We start from the raw sequence: 16,399 nt of genomic DNA, 5'->3' as shown, positions 1-16,399 counted from the left end.
AAATATAACTGTTTATCTACCATCTCTGTATGTGTCGTCCATCTGTAAGAGACAATATCATAATATAGATGGCTACCCCAGAGTCTGGAAGATCTGGGTTCTACCTTTTCATCTAAAATACATTATATTACCATGAACAATTCATTTTATCTCTATCTCAAGACATCTACAGAATTCTACATTTCAGATAAGTTCCATTTATTTTTTTGGATTTAATGAACTTTCAAACAGCAAGTTCCTTGAACTTATGAGATTTCATGTCAAATGAAATAAACTATAGGTATACACAATATACCTGTTACTTGACATCTTATAAAGGCATGAAGGTAATGCCTACCCTCTCTAAGACTATGCAAAAAGGAGAAGGAAATTTTGTCATGAATTGATAGTGGATTTCAATGATCAAAGATCTACTTAAAGAGAAACTAATAACTTCTTTACCTACCATATTGAAAATTTCATCTTTCAAAGGAACCAATAATGAGGAAGCAACAATGGAGATTTATTTTAATATGATATATAGTAATATAGAGAAACTAGGTACTATGCTACAAATTATAGAATTCTTGGACAAAAATGACCATTTTTTATTCTGAATGATGATAGATAGGTTGAGGGAAATCAGGTATGGGAGAATTTGCAAAAAACTAAAAAAAAAAAAAGAAAAAAAGAAAAAAAAAAGAAAAATACCAAATTGATGACTCAGTGTTTGTTAATTACAACTGTTTACCAAGAATTTAATAAATCATTTGATAAAATGTTCCATGATGTTATTGTAGTTAGGGGGACATATGGTCTTAAAACTAATTAAATGGCCCAATTTAGAGAGACATAAACAGATCAGTGTCAGTAGGGTAGAGTGTTTGAAATTAAGGTTCCTAGGAATCTTTCCTCAATATTCAGCTGTTGGAACATATTTTTTCAATTATTTTGACAAAGGCATAAACAGTACACAAATCAAATTTATAATGATTCAAAATGGTAGAAATAGGAAACACACTGAATAACAATTAGGATCAAAATTAATATTGAAAATTTAGTGCATAGAGATAAATTTAATAGATGCAATTTAATAAATGTAAGTGGAAATACATATTCTTGGGTTAAAAAAACTAACTAATTACCTAAGTGTAAGATGGAAGGAATATGGGTTAGATAGCAATTTGCATGAAAAAGATGAGAGGATTTTAATAGGCTACAAGATTGTTATTAATCAGCAGTAAAATGTGGCAGGAAAAAAAGAAACAAATTGGATTTGAGGGCCACAGTAAATAAAGTATAAGAAATAAGGATTTCATAGGCTCTCCATTCTTTTCTCTGGTCAGTCCAGTTCTGAAGTATAGTATTCAGTTCTGCATTCAACAACTTGGGAAGGGCATTAATGAGCTGGACAGCTTTCAGAGAGGAATCTGAAGATGGTGAAGTATATAAATATCACATTCAATAAGTGTCATTTGAAGAAACTGAGATAATGTGTATAAATATGAAAATTCAGAGGGAATATTACAACTGCTCAGATGATTAAAAAAGATGTAATATAAAAAAGATTCGACTTTCTTGTTTGGCCCAGAGGGGAAAAAAATAACAATGGATAGAAACTTCTAAAATGCAAATTTAATCTAGATTATAGGAGCAATGGATGAAATAAAATAAATGTTATAATAATGATAGCTATCTCAGAGAACAATAGCATCCATCCAGAGGTAACAAGTTTCCCTGCCCTTGGAGTTATTGAATAGATGCTAGATAGACACTTACTAGATTTGCTCTACTTGGATTTTTTTTTAAAGAGGTATGGTTGGAGCAGATGACCTCTGCAGTATTTTCCAACTCTCAAATTCTGTGATTTTCTAATTCATTTCCTCATTGCTCCATATCTCTTTACTAATCAAGAAAGAAGACTTGAATGTGTCCATGAGATTGGCCATAGTGAATAGATGAATGCATGTTATAATTTTATTATATTATATATATATATATATTAAATGTGACTTTATTTTTTTGCTGTAGATTTTCAAGTGAAACCTGGATGAATATTTATTAATAATGGAGAAAGAATTCTTTAGTCAAAAGAACTTGGTCTAAGTTATCTCTGAGGTTTCTTCCAACTCTGAAAACCTTTAAGTGTTTATATGTGTAGTGAAATGAGAGGTTCAGAAAATACCATATGGGGCAGCTAGGTGATGCAGTGAATAGAGCACTAGCCCTGAAATCAGGAGAACCTGAGTTCAAATCTGGTCTCAGACACTTCACACTTCCTAGCTGTGTGATCCTGGGCAAGTCACTTAACCCCAACTACCTCAGCAAAAAAAGCAAAAAGAAAAGAAAGAAAAGAAAAGAAAATACAATATAAATCTCTCAGAGCTTAAAACATTCTTAAGTATTTGATTGTGAAGAGGGACAAGTGTACTTAAGAACTGGGAATGTCCATACCTAGTTTGCTTTTCCAAAATATTTGCAGCATTATTTTAAGTTAATAGATTGTTTTTGGAGTATAGTCCATTCTAGCTACTAAAATCTATTCTTTAAATGAAATGGTCCAAGATCTCCATTTCAGTGACCAAATGTTCTAAGTGTTTAATAAATAATAATCAAATATAGAAATTTCTGAGAAGGGCAAATAATTCAACCAAGATGCATTGGCATAAACAGTCTTAAGATGGGTGACCTTAAAGAAGGTCCTGGGTTCATTTCCTGGCATTTTCTTTCATTATGGCCTGGCGCCCTGGCTATGCTTCTCTCTATTATATTGAGAGATGGACATTCAAATATTTGGCATGGAGCCATAGAGCTTCTGGAGGAGCAGCTATATTCAAAATGTATTAGCCCGTTCAAAATTTAGGGTAGCTCACAGTGGCAGTTGTGAAAAGAATTACACTGATGGATAAATATTTATTCATAACCCAGCCATATTGCTTTTTCTAAAACAATACACACCTATTGTAATTCCAATTCAGATCTTATGTGAAATCTTTGTTCAGTCTCTCATTACCTATATAATCTTGAATGAATCACTATATTCTTGAAGCTCCATGAATTAAATAAAGAGTCTTGGAAAAGAAGATCCCAAAGAAATTACATAGGACAAACATTCACATAATAGTCAGAAAAGACCATCCAAGGCTGTTCTCAAAGAATCTCTGAAGAATTTTAGAATTGATTTACAACATGGGAGACACTGGCATAGTGACCAGCATGTGAAGCTCTCATCAAAAAAAGGTGCTGTACTCTATGGGCAAAGCAAAACTGAAATAATTCAAAAGAAATGCAAGATGCACAAAGTCAAAATTCATATGGACTATTTGTGCCAGACCTGTAGTAAAGCATTCTGGGCTCATATTGGTCTCATCACTCACGTCAGAGATAATGTAATTTGACTTTAACATGCATGGATATAAATCTATCCACAGACATACATTCCTAGACATACTTTTATAACATTTTCTAGATTATTCTTGAAAAAGTGGGACAAATACATTATTTGCCAAACATATATTTAAGGATATTGTGTGCAAAACAGCTAACAAGTATTAACCTTAATGAGTGATAGAGAAAAATTCACTTGTAATTCAAAGCCTTGAATATATCATAATCATATTGAACCCATGAAGCAAATACCTATAAATAAATCATGAGCACAATTATACTGTGATTTGCTCAGATATGTATTCCAAAAATCCCAAGTTCTCTTGACTAAAGAATTCTTTCTCCATCTATTTAGCATAGACTAATAAAGTCTAGTCAGAGAGACTAGAATGTCCTTTCTAGAAGAGGGCCTATCTGCCTTTCTGCTATGCTACAAAGAGTCAACACTAATACTTTTTCTGCAATATAGTAAAGAAAAAAAGAACCAAAAAACTCTTAATTGATTGTTTTTATATAGTTATTGGTATATTTATAGAGATGTTGAAGGTCACTTTCTGGAAACATAGCATTGAGGCTTGGGAGACTTTTAAGATCTTCTGTTTAAGAAAAGTGCATCCTAAATTTCTTGTGGACACTTCTCATAAATTGGTGAAGCTCGGGGTACCTTCTTGAGTAATTAATGAATTTGCCCTATGCTGATAAATGAGAGAAAGCTAAAGATTGGATGAAAATTAAAAAAACATAATTTGTTTTTCATCAAAGTCCACAGGCTCCTTAAAACCTATCCTTGATTCCTTGAGAATTAGGGGACTTCAAGTCACAGACTTTTTTTTTATAATTTAACTTCTATATTTTAAATAGAGGACATGAGGCAGAGAGGAATGTGACTAGTCTGGGAGTTAATGACAGAGCTGAGGCTAAAAAGCAAATCTTTGATATTTATTATGAAAGGTTTGTCCATGACACCATGGATATCTTCCTCTCTAAATAAACTTTGGTTGAATTCATGAATCCATTTGATTTTTAATTAATTATTATTTTTTTAAATTTCTGTCCTTTTGACAATCCCCAAAAAGACTTTCTATCTCTCTATCTGTATTATGTATGTATATGTAGATAAATATATAGATATAGATAACTATAGACTTAGATAGATATGCATATTCTCATGTTTAGATTTCAGTTTTTATAAATTTATTAAATTTAATTATAAAAGTATGGGCATTTTGATCACTAAGAAATTGGCTGCCAAAGACTCATCCTGCTGAACAGCAACAAGACAAGCAGCAAACTACAAAAGCATTTCACCTCAAATCTATCTCAGCAATTCTATTACAAAACCCAATCATCCCCATCCTTACCTTTCTATTTCTTTTGTGATATTTTTAATCTACTTCTTCAATTTCACCCCAGGCAGTTGAATCATTTCTCCATTTCACCTTTCTTGAAATGTGTTCTTTTGGTTGACCCTCACTAATCACTGGCATTTCAGAAATCAAAAGGCCTTCCCTACTGGATTCAATAATTCAACACTCCACAGGTGGGTGCCTCCGACTGGTAGCAAACACATGCTCAGTCTGGGCTCGTACAACAACAGGGAGTTTGGCTCTACCTAGATGTTTTACATTTATTCATGTTTTTATGCTCAGTGTCATTCTGTCCCAATATTAATGAATGTCTGGCCTAAGAATGTATCTTGACTAAAAAAAATAATTTGGAGAAATTGCATTTATTGTGCAAAAGTAGTTTTTTACCTCAGAGAGAAATTTCATGTCAGTATTTAGAGATAGACATATAGAGCAGTAGAAAGAAAATTAGATTTGCAGTTTTAAACTGCAATATAAACTGCAAACTCAGTGAAATTGAGTTTAAATTTCAGTTTTACTCCCTGTGTGATCCCTGTATGCCTCTATGCTTTGGCTGCTCCTTCTACAAAATACAAGTTTCGAATAGGTGATTTACAAGATCACTTTCAATTCTAATACTATAATTTTTCTATTTTGTTATTTATCATTTCAATGTCTGGTATATGGAAGTCAAGGGGAAGCCCTTTGATATTTTTTTCTTATGATATAAGAATGGAACAAGAAAAAATGGGCAAATAGAAAACAGAAGTTCCATAGGTAAAATATTGGGGAGAATAGATATCATCCTATAGATCACCTTGCCTAACTTCTAGAGTGGAACATGAAAATATTTCTCAAATCCCTAATTATATCTTTATTTCCTTTATTTTTCTTTTCTTCCCTCTTATTTTTTATTTCTCATTTATGCTCCTTCTATGCTTTTCCTCTCTCTCTCTCTCTCTCCATCTTATTCTTTCTCTTTTTATGTCTGTCTGTCTGTATGATTCATATATGCATTGTGTACATATATATACTCATATCATATACTCATAATTATACTCATAACTATGCTTTTATGTATACACCCACATAAATTACATATGTGTATAACATGCATTGTATATTACATGTGTGTATGTATCTATACCTATCTCTGTGTGTATGACCTGGAAATTAAATGAAATACACTCATCACTTTCTCAGTGCAAAGAAAGGGAGAAGAGAGTTGAAAGAAGAGAAGGGAGTAAACGAGATAGAGAACCAAAATACTACCACAGGGATAACAAATAGGATAATACCATCTTGATTATTATTTCTTGAACTATTGCAATATAAAGGGGAGAAAGCAAACCTTTCTTTGAAATACAGAAAAATCAGCTACGTAAAATTAATGATTATAAGCTTTCACTTTGAGGTTTGGAAACAGAAATCAGGATATCTTCTATTTATACTTGTTTGTTTGTTGTTGAACATAAGATAATACTCAAAGTCAGGAGATAAGGTTTAGAGAAAATGACAAGGAGAAAAACCTTTTGTTTGTATTTTGTCCTCCTTGGTTGGGAGGGTTCAGAAATTTATATTATATTAAGCATTTCTCTCATCCTTGAGGGTATTTATTTCTCTAATAATCTGGAGATACCTGAGTGTAAAAAGGAGAGATATGATGAATGTTTAGTATTGATGAAGAGAGGTTCTCATGGGCAGAACAATGCTGTGAACATTTCAAAAGAATCTGAACTAGTCAGGGTAATAAAATCACTTTTCATTCTATTGATTAAGCAAATTTTAAGTCTTTTCATAATTAATATAAAATATTAAATAACTTAAAACTAGATTTTTGATAATTTTCCATAGCTACTGATTTTGACAGATTTTCATCTTAAACTTTCTTTTAAGTAGCAAAGAAATAAGTATGGGGTGAATGGGTGGCATCTCAAAACAGGCTAATTTAGTTTTAATGAGAATAACAATGACATCACACTAATATTACTGAAACTACAACCAAGATAACAACTATAACTATGACTACTATTACTACTACTGCTTCTAGTGCTGCTGCTCCTGCTACTAAACATTGGTGGCAGCCTTACCAGTGAAACTAGCAAGGAATTATTTTAGAGAGCTTGAAAAAAAATCATAACAAAATTCATTTGGAAGAAGAAAAGATCAAGTATATCAAGAAAATCAATGAAAAAAATAGGCAAAAATAAAAGTTGCACAGTCTGACTCAGGAAAAATGTTAGAATAGGGACTGGAATTCAAAATATGAATCTCCAAATTCAGTATTCTTTCCAATGCTCCCTGTTGTTTTCCATGACTTCTAAGCTTCTTTCCAACAAGGAAATCTCTGATTAATTTCTTCTTTGTATTTAAAAATTTAATTGAAAATATTTGAGATTTTCCTTTTTTTTAACATAATGGAGAAAGAGCTAGCCCTCTCTGAGATTTTTTGAGTCTCACAAGTGAAACATACTGCCTTGTGACTCTGAGCAAGCCACTTGACCTCACAAGATTCACAAGATTTTTCCCAAGGCCGTAAGTTTCCCAAAACATGCAAAATAGTTGCCTGTGTAGATTGATAGTGTTTTCTCATCAGGAATTTCATAAAATTTTAAAGTTATAAGCTCAGTGAGTATATTTATTTACATGTGTATGCTGCATGTATGTTTACATATACCCATACATGTTTATGCCTGAGTACATACATGTGCATATATCTATGTGTTCTCTATTGTGTATTCTGTATTGGGAAAATCTGGAATCTTATTTATATTTATATAGTCATTCTTATAAATTATGTGTAAATCTCAAAAAAAACCTCTCATTCATGTTCTTCCCATAGTTAATTGATTTTATGGATAGAGCACTGTACTTGGAATTAAAAAGAACAGAATTAAACCTTGCCTTAGATTCTTACTGGCTATATTATTTTCAGATATTTGCTCAAATTCCCTCCACTTCAGTTGAATGATCCATGAAGTGGGAACAATTATAGCATCTATTTCTCAGGAGTATTACGAAGACCTCTCTATTGAAATATGTAAGTAAATTACTCTAAAATGTTAACATATTATATATATTTAACTATTTTCATTTCTGAGTTATGGGGCATACAGTCAAGATGGTGGAGCAAATCCAGGAAGCTGCTAGAATTCTCCCACTTTCCCTCAAAAACCACATGAAACGAAGCCTCTAAACAGATTCTAATGAGAAAAAAAAAAAAAACATTCCAGCTCAAGATAAACTGGAAAAACTTCAAGAAAGGTCAGTTTCACTGGAGTGAAAAGGATCTTCAGCCCAGCTCAGATGGATTCTGGAAAAGCCAGTGAGAGGGTCTTAATCACAACATATCAACAACTGAGACCTTTGGACAGGGCTCAGTAGAGAAACAGACCAATGGGATAACCTCCAGTCCAGCTCAAAAGGCAAATTCTGGAAAAAAAAATTATTGGAAAAATTTCCTGGAAAGAGCAGATAAAACTACCCACTGCAAACACAAGGGGCTTCTGTGCTCAAAGGCAAGGCTCAGAACTGTACTGGAAGCTTAGAGCATCAATGCCTTTGTCATAGGATAATAATGGCCACCATAATAGTTAAAAAAAAAAAAGAAAGAAAGAAAAAGAAAAAGAAATACAAAAAAGCAAAGGAAAGGAAAGGAGCAAGAAACAGAAAAGAACCTTGCCCATAAAAAGCTACTAGGGTGACAGGGAAGACCAAAACACTTGGTTCAGATGAGGACAAAATGTCCTTAGAAGAAATTTCAAAGAATGTTATGAATTGGATTCAAATCTAAAGAGGCTTCTTGGAAGTGCTCATAAAAAACTTTAAAAGGCAAACAAGAGAGGTAGAAAAAATGAGAAAAGAAACAAAGATTTGCAAGAGACAATCAATACCTTAAAAAAGGAAGGCAATTCCTTAAAAACTACAATTGTCAAATGCAAAAAAAAAAAAAAAAAAAAAAAAAAAAAAACAACACAATCAAAAGTAGAATTAATAAAATAAACAAAAGATACAAAATCTAACTAAAGAAAATCAATCATTAAAAACTAGAATGAGGTAAATGGAAGTGAATAATGCAATGCAACATGAAGATTACATAGTAAACTGAAAAGAATGAAAACAAAAATGGATGAAAATGTAAATACCTCACTGGAAAAACAGTGAAGCTGGAAACCATATCCAGAAGATACAATATAAAAATTTTTGGTCTACCTAAAGACCATCACCAAAAAAAAAACAAACAAACAAACAAACAAACAAACAAACAAAAAAAACCAGGCTGGATAACATTCTTCAAAAGATAATGAAGGAAAACTGCCAAGATATTTTAGGAAAAAGGGTGGTTGGAGAGAAAGACGGACCTAGGAATCATAACTGGGAATGGGAATGGGATGAACTTTCCCACAAAATGGATGCCAATAGCAGAGTGAATTAAAAAAATAGAATCTTATAAGATCTTGTTTACCAGAAGCATTTGACATAGAGAGACACATACAGACTAAAGGTAAAAGGCTGTAGCAGAATTCATTATGCTTCAGCTATAATAACAATTTTGATCTCAGATAAAGCAAAAGAAAAAATAGATCTCCTTAAAAAAGGTAATGGTAAATAATAAAGTAGTAATTATATTAAATGTATATGCACAAAGTGTTAAAACATACAAATTCCCAAAGATATTTTACCAGTTACAGGAAGAACGAGAAAGCAAAACTATATTAGTGGGAGATCCCAACCTTCCCCTCTTAGAATAAAACAAATTAACCACAAAAGAAATAAGAAAGAAACTAGGGAAATTAATATGATTTTAGAAAATCTCGATATGATAAATCTCTGAAGAAAACTGAATAGGGAGAGAAAGAATATGCCTTTTTCTCAACAATTTATGGCACCTGTACAAAAATTGACCCTTTATTAGGACATAAAAACTTTACAATCAAGTGCAGAAAGGCAGTAAATGCATCCTTTTTAGATCACAATACAATAAAAGTCATATTCAATAAAAGGATAGGGAAAGATAGACTAAAAACTTATTAAAATTTTTTAAATGTATTTTTATGTGTTTAGTTTTAATTATACTTTTCTTTTCCATGTTTGCTTGTTTATTTTTTTATTTTTAATTTATTTTTATTTGTTCACAAATTGTTCATAGGAACTTCACCAGAAAGTGGAGCAAGATGGCAGAGTAAAATCAGGAAGCTACTCAAGCTTTCCCAAGTTCCCTTGAAAGCCACATGAAATCAAGCCTCTAAAGAGAATATGATGGAATGAAATCACTCTCCAGCTCAAAACATGCTGAAAAAACTTGAAGAAAGATCAGTCTCCCTTGGGTGCAAAGAATATTCAACCCAGGTCAGATAGACTCTGGGAAAGCTGGTAAAATGCTCTTAATCACAGCAAATCATCAAGGAAGACCCTCAATCCTGGCTCATTAGAGAAGCAAATCAGGGAAGCAGCTTCCAGTCTTAGCTCAGAAGGCAAACTCTAGGAAACTAATCTTTTTTTTTTTTTCTGAAAAGAACAAGCAAAGCTACCTACCCCAAACAAAAGGGGCCCCTGAGCCAAGGCTCAGACCTACACAGGAAGCTTGGGGCATCACCCCCTTTACCCCAGAAGCAGAGCTCTTAAAAACAGAAGAAATATTAAAAGAAAAGGAAAGAAAATGAGCAAGAAACAAAAAGACCCTTAACAATAGAAAGCTGCTATTGTGACAGGACAGAAGAAAACACAATTCAGATGAGCATAGAATGTCAACAGAAAAAAATCTTAGCGTGAGATAAATTGGTCTCAATCCTAAAGACTTCAAGAGGCCAATGAGAGAAGCTGAAGAAAAAAAGATAAAAGAAAAGAAAGATTTGCATGAGAGAGACAACAGTTTGGAAAAGGAAAGAAAAAAAATGTTTGAAGAAAGTAACTCCTTAAAAAATTAGAATAAATCAAATGGAAAAAGAGATACAAAAAAAAAAAGATGGGATTGTAAAAACAGAGGGGGAAATACTCACTGAAAGAATCCATGGATCTCCTTTGCAAAGAGATCCCATAAAGAAAACCATAAGGAACATTGTTGTGAAACTCCAAACCTATAATCCCTTGTAGAGGGCCTGAACTCTGGAGAATTATACTTGAAACAAGGATATATACAACAAGGTGTTAACTTAGTGGAATTGATGAGATGATTATTCTCTAGTTCACATATATATTTAGTACTTTGTATGGTGATGAAATAGTTCTGTAGTTCACACATATTCAATATGCTGTAATGATGTAATTGTACTAAGGTTTATAAGGGCTGAAGACTGAAAATGATACATTCTATCTTTGACCATCCCTCTGGTGGCTCTCTTGCCTTCTGAACTCCTCCACTGAAACCAAGGCCATTCTGGAGGTTCTCTAGAAAACTAGACTGAGCATTACAATACCCTCCCCCCAACATCTTCCCCCAAAATACTGCAAGGTGACAGACAAAACCAATGGAAAAGAAAAAAATCATCTGCATGAAAAATGAAAGGAAGAACTTACCACTAATGAAAAAACTATTAAAGAAATAATTACGAGATATTTTGGCCAAATCTATGTCAGCAAGTCTGAAAAATCTAACAAAAATGGATGTATATTTACAAAAATGCATACTGTCCAGGGTAGCAGAAGAGTAAATAAAATACTTATACTGTCCCATTTTAGAAAAAGAAATTGAACAAGTCATCAATAAGCTTCCAAGAAAACATCTCTAGGGCTAGATGGATTCAGAAGTAAATTCTACTAAATATTTTTTAAAATTAATTCCATATTATTGTTCTGTAAGAAATGACCAGTGGCATGATTTCAGAAAAGCTTAGAGAGTCTTACATGAACTGATACTGAGTGAAATGAGCAGGACCAGCAGATCATTATATACTTCAACAACAGTACTATATGATGATCAATTCTGATGGACATGGTCCTCTCCAACAATGACATGAATCAAATCAGTTCCAATAGAGCAGTAATAAACTGAACCAGCTACATCCAGCAAAAGAACTCTAGGAGATGACTATGAACTACTACATAGAATTCCCAATCCCTCTATTTTTGTCCACCTGAATTTTTAATTTTCTTCACAGCTAATTGTACACTATTTTAAAGTCTGATTCTTTTTGTACAGCAAAATAACTGTTTGGACATGTATACATATATTGTATTTAACTTATACTTCAACATATTTAACATGTATTGGTCAATCTGCCATCTGGGGGAAGGTGTGGGAGTAAAGGAGGGGAAAAGGTGAAACAAAAGGATTTGCAATTGTCAATGCTAAAAAAATACCCATGCATATATCTTGTAAATAAAAAGCTATAATATAATAAAAAATTAATTCCAATACTATGTAAATTATTTGGAAAAATAAATAAAGGAGTTACTGCCAAATTCCTTTTTTGACACAAATATGGTACTTATACCTAAACCAGGAAGGATCAAGACAGAGAAAGAAAATTACAGACCTATCTCCTTCATGAATATTGATGCGAAATTTTTTATTGAAATATTAGCAAAGAGATTACAACAACTTATCAGCAGGATAATACACTATGACAAAGTGTGATTTAACCAGAAATGCAGGGCTGGTTCAACATCAAGAAAACTATTTCCATTATCATTATATTAATAAGAAAACCAATAGAAATCATATAATAATCTCAAGAGATGCAGAAAAAGCTTTCAACAAAATACAGCACGCATTCCTATTAAAAACACTAGAGAGCATAGGGACAAAGAAAGTTTTCCTGAAAATAATAAGCAGTATCTATCTAAAACCTACAGCAAGCATTATTTGTAATGGAGAGAAGCTGGAAGAATTCTTAATAAGAAAAGGGGTGAAACAAGGATGCCCATTTTCATCACTATTATTCAACATTGTACTAGAAATATTGACTTTAGTAATAAGAAAACAAAAAGAAATTAAAGGAATTAGAATAGGCAGTGAAAGCTATCACTTTTTGCAGATGATATGATAATATACTTAGAGAATCTGAGAAAATAATCTCCAAACCCCAAACTAGAAACAATTTAAATTTAGCAAAGTTGCAGAATACAAAATAAACCCACAAAATCATCAGCATTTCTCTATGTTACTCACAAAGTCCATCAGCAAGAGATAGAAAAAGTAAGGGAAATCACTTTGGAAGCACTTACTATAATCACATTCACACACTACCATGGACAGAGAAGTAAAATGAAATCTTGTCTTAAACTGCATACAGAAATTTGAAATGTCTTCTGGCAAATTGAAACTCTTACCACTAACAGAGAACATATAGTATTTGGCGGGTGTTATCTTAATTTTAAAAAGGGTATTGTTAGACTTATCATTGCTTTCCATTTAACTGACAGATGTTGCTTGAGGCTCCTGAAGTAGAAAACACTATGAAATCTATTAAGCTAAATCTGATCTTCTTTTGAAGCAAATAGTAAATATAGGCAACTTTATAATAATATATAAACTCCTTACTATCAAATATATTGATCTTTGACCCTTAATATCTTCTTATATATAAATGACAATGCAAAGGACATTCAAAAGAAGTCTTAGAATTCTCTCAAAGAAATGAAAAAATTTTTGTTGCAAAATTTGTGTAAAAAAAAGAAAAAAAGAAAGAACAAAGCAAAGAGCAAAAGTATAAAAATATGATGGGAGAAGAATCAGAGAAAGAAAGGAGGAGGAAAAGAAAGGAAGGAAAGAACAAAAAAGAAGAAAAGGAGGGAAATAGGGAAAAGAAAGACTATTACAAGACACATAATTTAACATAGATAATGAGAATTTATGTAAAAGTTCTGTTAAGGACATAGAGATTTACTTAAAATCAGGAAAAGAAAGGAGTCAAATCAAAAGGGTAGAATCAAAGGTTAATAGATGGACAGCCCAAATATTTTACTGATATTTACAAAATATCAAAATCAAAATGTGATAATTTTCACTACATTGAGTGAAATTTCTTTCTTTTTAGTTTATTTATTTTTAATACACATTTTTTTAATGTTTGGAACCATTCACAAACATCCAATGTTTTTTAGGTATTCCTAAAATATCATCTTTGTAAAACCTCATCTGTTCCTATAATTTGATTTCCCCAATTTATTGAATACAAATTATTTTCATTTTTGTTTACTTAATAATAATTTAGAAAATATTTCATGTAGGCATTATCTATTCCTTGACATTTCTATCTATGGAATATATTTTATAAACAATAATAATAAACAAATTAACAAATTTTATCATAACAATTATGAAAAATATATGTAGTTTTATACTGATGTTCTCCTACTTGTGCAACAGAGATTATATTTTCAACCTATAACTATACATATATTTAACATCTAATAGATGTCAGTCACTGTGCTAAGAGCTTATAAGACAAAAAGTTATGACAGATACTGTATTCAAAATATTTGTGATCTAATGGAGAAAATAAATATATACAAAGCAAGTTAAGAAGTAGCTCCAAGACAGCAGAGTATCCAATAAATATTGGATGCATGAGCTGTCCCCAGTTTTTGTTAGAAACAATGACAAACCAGCCTCTAAACAAATCCTAGAGTAAACAAAACCCACAATAAGAAGACTGAAACAATTTTCCAGTTTAAGATAATTTAGAAAGTTTCTAGGAAAGTTTTTCTTTTTCTTTTGCCTTTGTTTGACTGATTCTTGATATTTCATAGAATCATTAGATTCCATTTGCCCAATTCTAAATTTTAAATTATGATTTTCATCATGTAGCTTTTGTATTTCCTTTTTCATTTGGCCAATTCTACTTTTAAAAGAGCTATTTTCTACAGTGGATTTATTTTCTTTCATTTGACAAATTGTGTGTTTTTTAAGGAATTGTTTACTTTGGTCAATTTCTGTCCTTTTTTTTTTTTTTTTCCCAAGCTGTTGATTCCTTTTTCTTTTTCCAATTTTTCTTCTTTCTCTTTTATTTGACTCAGCATTATTTTTGAGCTTTTGTAAGAAGCCTTTTTGGGCTTGAGAACAATTCATATTTTCCTTTGATGTTTTACCTGTAGGTAAAAGTTCTCTTCTGAACTGATCTTTTAATCTTCTCTGTCACAATAGTGGCTTTCTTTTCTTTCTTTCTTTTTTTTCCTCTCTTTTTTAGCCTATTTTGTGATTTTTAAAGTTGAACTCTACTTCTGTGGGACAGGGGTTCTGTTTCAAGATTCTTTTGCTGGTGGATATGGGCAGGGTTGCTGGCTTACTGTGCACTGGACTATTGAGACAGGAAAGAGGGCATCTTGGTTGCTGAACTATGCTGTAGCATTGCTTTTCCATATTTCATCTGTGCTGGGCTGCACTCCCCTTTCACCCAAGTGTGACTGATTTTTCTTGAAGTTTTTCCAGGATATCTTAAGCTAGAAAACTGTTTCAATCAGTTTCTTTGTAGATTCTATCACTCTAAAATCTGTTCAGATTTAATGTTGTTTTTGAGGGGAAAGTGGCAAGAGCTCAGCAGCTTCCTGGCTTCTCTCTGCCATCTAGAGAGTGATATTGAAATAAGTAAGAGTGTGAATGAAAATAGGGATAATCAGTCAAAAGAAGATGAAACATGATCCTTTGAACAAATAGAGAAGTTAAACCTATATGATCAGAAATAGGAAGGAAAAGTACGGAAATACATGGAAAAGGTCTTCATTTTTTTCTTTAAAATATAAAGCAAGGTTATTGGATGAGAATGGGAAGAGAGTAAGGGAAGTTTTGAGAAGGAACAAAAAAAGTTTTTATCGTGGAAATTGGGATAATGAGTTAATAATTCAAGTATAGTAGAATTTCTTTATAGTAGTGAGGACCTTGCTGAGGTTATGTAATATAAATTTGTAGTGAAAGAAGTCAAACTAGTTTCATGATTTTCTTCACCTTTTTCAGCAGCATGTGTGTAGGAGTAAATAGAGTGAATGGTGAGAGTTATCCAAGATAAAGGCTTGGTTAGTCAAAACTGGAATAATGAGAAGAAGACATGATTGAATGGAATTAGTTCACCAATAAATCAAGAAGGGGAAAATAAGAGAAAATGGCTATCACAGGGGTGATGTTCTGGGAAAGAATTGAGAGGTCAAATGTTTAGAGGCTACAATGTGGATGGAACAAAGAGTTATGAAAAAGAAGGCAGAAAGAAAGTTGAAAAGCTAAAACATTTTCAATATTGATGTTCCAAAAATTATTTATTCCATAAAAAATATTCTTACCAATTTCCTTGTCTTATTTTCTTGGAAAAAAAGAAATAAGCATGTTACTTGTCTATTTCCAGAAATATCAAGACCACCTGCATTGTCTTTTTCGAAATGGATCAGGCACCTATGAGAACAGATGATATGTGATAATGGAACAAAGGAAATCAAGCTCCCAAAATGGCTTTTACCAAGCTGTTGCTAAATGGATCCACAAAGAATGACAGCTAGAAAATGGATAAATAAAGTCAGAAAAAAAAGGAGTATGAAATAATGTAAATAACAGAGGATGATGGAGATTGAAAAAGTATGTATAACATGTGATTTTTTGTGTATGTATATGTCTATGTCTCTGTGTATGTGTTGTATGCACTTACATTTTTACATACATAATATACATATATAATTAAAACTCTCTCTCTCTATATATATATATATTTCTATATATTTCAATAAAGCTACATGTCATAGATAGTAGCTACAAGAAAGAA

Source organism: Antechinus flavipes, chromosome 2 (genome assembly GCF_016432865.1).
Source record: "Antechinus flavipes isolate AdamAnt ecotype Samford, QLD, Australia chromosome 2, AdamAnt_v2, whole genome shotgun sequence".
NCBI lineage: Eukaryota > Metazoa > Chordata > Mammalia > Dasyuromorphia > Dasyuridae > Antechinus > Antechinus flavipes.
Note: the sequence above shows the minus strand (reverse complement) of the source record.